This window comes from Chionomys nivalis, chromosome X (genome assembly GCF_950005125.1).
Source record: "Chionomys nivalis chromosome X, mChiNiv1.1, whole genome shotgun sequence".
In the NCBI taxonomy this organism is placed as follows: domain Eukaryota; kingdom Metazoa; phylum Chordata; class Mammalia; order Rodentia; family Cricetidae; genus Chionomys; species Chionomys nivalis.
This window is the reverse complement of record NC_080112.1, coordinates 101,315,137-101,320,782: the sequence shown is the minus strand read 5'-3', so window position 1 is coordinate 101,320,782 and position 5,646 is coordinate 101,315,137. Positions and strand designations below refer to the sequence as shown.

Sequence of the window (5,646 nt, the reverse complement as noted above, 5' to 3'; positions counted from 1 at the left end):
CTACTCAACCCTCATAAGAAAAGATTCTTCTGGCAATATATGGTGTTAGTACAAAATCCCACAACTGGACAATATGCAAAGAGTGAGAGACTTTGGAACACTACCTTAAATGATATGTTATTATCAAACCTTTCCCCCTCAAGGTTCAGGAATCTATGAAAAAGAGGATGTGGAAAAATTAAAAGCCAGAAATGGTGGATGACTCTAAAAAAAAATGACTTCATCCAGGCATGACAAGACTGATAGACATATGAACTCAGAGAGACTATTACAGCATGCACAATACCTACACTGCTTCAAAACAGGCAAAATTCTAGCACTAAGATGGGTAAGTGGACACAAAGTACCAACCCTAACCAAGAAGCTATTTGCAGTTGGTGTCTGCAAGGAAAGGAAAAATCCAATGGCCTGTCGCTGGGCACATCAACCACATTCCAGATCATGTGTCCAAGAATAGTTGGCCAACATAAATGGACTTCATGTTTATATGTTTTAGGTTTTTGTTTTGGTATTTTTTGTCTTATTTTTATTTTTAGCTTGTTTTGATTTTCATTTTATTTGTGGTTTCTTTTTCTTTTTTGAGAGAGAGAGAGACAGAGACAGAGAGAGAGCAAACATGAACATGAAGTTGAGTGGGTAATGAGGTCAAGTGATTGAGAGGAGCTGAGGGTTGAGGAAAGAATATGATCAAAACATGTTTATAAAAACAATTTAAATAAGTTATTTTTTAAAAGACCCACACTCTAGGTATATCTTTATGACACTGAAATTGGCATTTATTTGCCTGGTATAACACTTAAAACACTGACAAAAAGGAAGAAAATATAAACAGAGCGCTGAAGCTGTAATTCAGTGGTGAAGTACTTGTCTAGTATGAGTAAAACCCTGGTTCAATACATAGTACTGAAAAATATACATGCATTAAAATTTATAAAAATTAAAACTTACATACATCTAAGGATACTATCAAAAAAGAAAGAAAGCAACATTTAGAACAATATTTGAAAATTGTAAGTTATATATATATATTCCAGATTATGAAAAATTCTCATAAGCAAGGACACAACCAACCCAAACTAACTCCATAAGCTGGAAATTAAAAAAAAAACTACCACAAGGTCACTTTAAGCTCCCCAATATACCAAGAATAGAGATAAAGTTTGGTTAGGATGATTGAGCTAGACTTAGAGGAAATTGAACTACAAGTCCACATTAGAAATAAGAAATACTGTATTTAAAATACAGGATATCTTAGTGAACTTTTTAATATTATCATACCTGTACAACCCAATGAAGACATGAAAATAATTGGCCTAAACTCTTCATGAACTCAGCATATACATGAATCCAAATAGATGAAAGTCATAACAAAGAATTCTATCACACCAAAATGGGTAACACAATGTTATATATAAATATCAGTTATACAAAGTGAATAGTCACAGAAAAAGGAAAATAATTTTCGTGAATATTTTTCCTTATTGAAATGTTTGTAAAATATAACTTTTTATATTGTGATGATTAGATTTTTGTCAACTTGACACAATCTGTGAAGTAGGAAACTCATTTGAGAGAATATCTCCTTAAAATTGTCTCTAGGCCGTCGCTCCCTGGTGGTCTAGTGGTTAGGATTCGGCGCTCTCACCGCCGCGGCCCGGGTTCGATTACCGGTCAGGGAAGATTCTCTTGGCCGGGCGGTGGTGGCGCACGCCTTTAATCCCAGCACTTGGGAGGCAGAGGTAGGCGGATCTCTGTGAGTTCGAGACCAGCCTGGTCTACAAGAGCTAGTTCCAGGACAGGCTCCAAAACCACAGAGAAACCCTGTCTCGAAAAAAAAAAAAAAAAATTGTCTCTAGGCAAATCTGTAAGAGGTTTTCTTGATCAATAATTGAAGTGGGAAGGCCCAGCCCACTGTGAGTAGTGCCATCCTGTGCAGGTGATCCTAGAGTTTTACATTCAAACTAGAATTAAAACTTTCCCAACTCACTGGTTTTCAAGATTTTGAGCTTCTCTGGAAAAATAACACATTTTTTTCTACCATCCAATTTACAGACAGCAAACATAAAAGCCCTCACCCTCTATATTCAGAGAATCTAATTCATCGTAATAAGAGCGGATAGCCTTTATTGTTTAGAGTTTGTTGGAGTCCTTTAACCAACAACTGAAAAGGAAGTTTCTCACACCTGGTACTTGGGTTTTGTTACATCATCTGTAACTCCTGGGAGGGACACCTTTTTGTCTCAGTGGCATAACCTGTTTTAAACTATATAAATGTGCATATGCATACACTTATATGTGCAATATGTATTTTATGTATATATAAAATATGATTCCTTATACCTATTTCAAAGAATTTTAGTATTGTTTGTGCTTCCTCCCTCTTCCTCCTTCTGTACTGCGTCCTTCCCTCTCTTCCAATTAATGCCCACATCCCATGTCCTCTTTTGTAGCACCTGTATCCTGCTCTTTTCCTCTTTAAAGCTCCTTCCTCAGCCCCTTTGTCCCTTTTCATACTTTCCAAGTTTCTATGGTTACGCTAGGTTATATATTCACATCTGAAAATTTAGAGCTAGGATTCACAAACGAGAAAGAAAACAGGCCTTTGTGGTTTTGGGTCTGGAGCACACCCCTCCACATACCTCCTTGTAGGATTCAAAGGTTATACAACGAATGTTTTGTCTGTAAAATGATAACATATTCAAAGAAACAGGAAGAGTAATAAACATAACATTAGAAGGTTTTTCAAAAGGCAAGCCACTGAAATAGACACTAAGTGCCTTAGAAAGTAAGGCTCTCTGGGAAGAAAAAGCTTCTCAAATATGCTACAGTAGATTCAAAAAAGCAGTGAGAATGGATGAAGTCATCTTATGCAGAATAGAGGTGAAAAGCCAAATGCTGTATCAGCCTTGCTGGGATTTATATAAGAGAGAGTTCATAAACTTGCAAACCTTATCCATGTGTTCTTTTAACTAAATCGCTTGTTTTTGGCAGTTGCCAACATCTAAAAATGCAGTGATTTCATATAAAAAATGTGTTTCTATCTTCTCTCAAAAAATGAAAAAAATAAGAGAAATCTGGCAACCATTAGATCACAAATCCCACACAGCAACAATCAGCTTAAGTTTAGCCACAAACTATATCCTTTATATGAAAAATCTGCCTCCTAATCAGCACAAGTTCTTAGCCAACCACAAGAACTGGTTTGCATTATGTGCCTAATACCTATTTGAGTTTGCAAAGCCTCACACAGGAAATTACTGAGTGGAGAGAAAGTTGGAGAGTTTTTGGATAGACTGAAGATGGTTCTACATGTAATATTATAGAATTTAGACCTTATTTAACAGGGATCAGACAGCTGCTGGAGTTAATCGAGTTGGTGAGTAAGCAAAATATAGGGTGTGAATAGAGAGTTTCAACGTAAATACAGCTTACAAAATAAATTTGAAATAAAAACTTTTATAACAGTATCAGTGGGAAGGGAAAAACAGGGTTCCCTGCCCTCTCTTAAGGAGGGAGGAGGAGGGAGGAAGGTGAGTGGGGGAACGGGAGGGGAATGGGAGAAGGGGAAGAAGTGTCAATTTTTTAATGGAAAAAAATTTTAAAAATTAAAAAAATAGTAAAATAAGATTCTTATGCAACAGTAAAATGGACATAATAGTTCAGCCCTCATATGTCACAATGGGGAAAGAACAGACACCACAGGGGGGAAAAAGGTGACCATCAAGGAAGGCTGACAAAACTGGCTGACATAAATACAGAGGACAATGAATACTAAGGACATCGGAAGTTTAAGAGTTAAGGTGTACTTAGAAGGATTAAATAAGTTCATGTCAATTCTTAACATTTTTCTCCAAATCCTCACAGGGTTTGGTATAAAACACAAACTCAATAAATGCTATTTGAGTTCAATGCAAGTTAAGTGCACAGCAAGACACACCACAAAGTTTTAAGGATGGTAGACTAGGGCTCAGGAAAGATTCTGATAAGAAAAGTATAGGTCTGGATGTCATACCAAAAGAGATAACAGAAAATAAAATTAAAATATAACAAAAATAGCAGGGTAGAAATTGAGATGAACTGAGAGCAGAGGTCTAAAACTCAGAGAACAGCTACACTAAATAGACAGGAAGAAAACAAATGTGGTAAATAAGCTGAGGTATGGATGAATAGAAAGCCATTGGAGAAATGGTTTCTAAGCTAGAGGAGTTGGGTCTATCGCTGTGGATTAATCAAATAAACATAATGCAGAAGTGAGTCACAATGCATGATTCTATATGCATGCTGACGAAAAGCAGAAGACCTAACGCTGTTGTGGAAAAAGGCATAGGAATATGTATATAATTTTTGAGTAAGAAAGATAATAAATTAACATAAATTTGAAATTAGTGCTGAGGAGATAAGCAAGAAGAAAGATATAAGGAAATATACATTTGTTTCTTAAACTGGTTGTGGTTATATGAATATTTACTATGTTATCAAACTTTGGACAGTTAAAAAAGAGAAAGAGCCTGGTATCACATTGAAATCTTGAAATTCATACTCTCTATATGCAATCATTTAAGCAATAAAATGCAAATGAATTTGACTCTCTATATTAGCTATTGGATGTGGTGGTGCACACCTTCAACCCCAGCAATCTAGAGTCAAAGGCAGGTGGCTCTCTGAATTCAAGGCCAACCTGGTTTATAGAATAAATACTAGGATTGCCAGATAAGGCTACAGGGAGACTGTGTTTTGAAAAAAAATGTTAGCTGCAACACTGTGGTAGCAGTAATTACAATGTAGCACAAATATAAGATACCACTGCATTAAACTTGAATCCATCCCTAAAAGTGAGTTCATTCATTGTAATAACACAAATCTTTGTATACTTACATGAAATATACTATAAAAGATACCTTTTGAAGCAGAGAAAGCAATCTATAGGACAAAGCTTTGATTTTATTAAGAAATTGGAGTAAACCGGGCGATGGTGGTGCACGCCTTTAATCCCAGCACTCGGGAGGCAGAGGCAGGCCGATCTCTGTGAGTTCGAGGCCAGCCTGGTCTACAGAGCTAGAGCTAGTTCCAGGACAGGCTCCAAAGCCACAGAGAAACACTGTCTCCAAAAACCAAAAAAAAAAAAAAAAAAAAGAAAGAAAGAAAGAAAGAAAGAAAGAAAAAAGAAATTGGAGTAAGTCTTTTCTTCCTACTTCTGCCAAAACATTATGGAAGTATGTAACTAAAGGCAGAGAGTGAAGCCCAAAAGATATACACAGAACACTTCTGGAAGGTTTCAACTTTTTCAGCTGTTAGTCCTTGGGAGTCTGACATAATCCCAAGTTTGAGAACCTTTCACACTGTACTTTACAATTCTCTAAATAATCATGCAATGAAAAATTGTTTAGATGAGGAAAGCTTCAAAGTCTCTAGAGCATTGATTAGAATAGTTTCTATAGAGTGGTGGGATCAAAAGATAGACATAGGAAAAGGAAGTGCAGTAACAAGCAGATAGCATTGTTTGGGAAAATCTGGTGGTAAATGGAAGACAATTGCTGGATGGTTGCTAAGAATGGCTGAGCTACGATAAATTATGAGTTCTTTTTGGTTTAACGATTGGGACTTCAAAGGACTTGAGGGACTGAGGTTGTTTACAGGAAAGAGGAG

General features: G+C 36.3%; 1 non-coding gene across 1 annotated transcript; it reads left to right on the top strand.

Annotated features, from left to right (window-relative positions):
- Positions 1 to 1,607: 1,607 nt before the first annotated feature.
- On the top strand, positions 1,608 to 1,679 carry Trnae-cuc (transfer RNA glutamic acid (anticodon CUC)). The gene has a single exon. It is a non-coding gene; the product is annotated as a tRNA-Glu (tRNA).
- Positions 1,680 to 5,646: the final 3,967 nt, after the last annotated feature.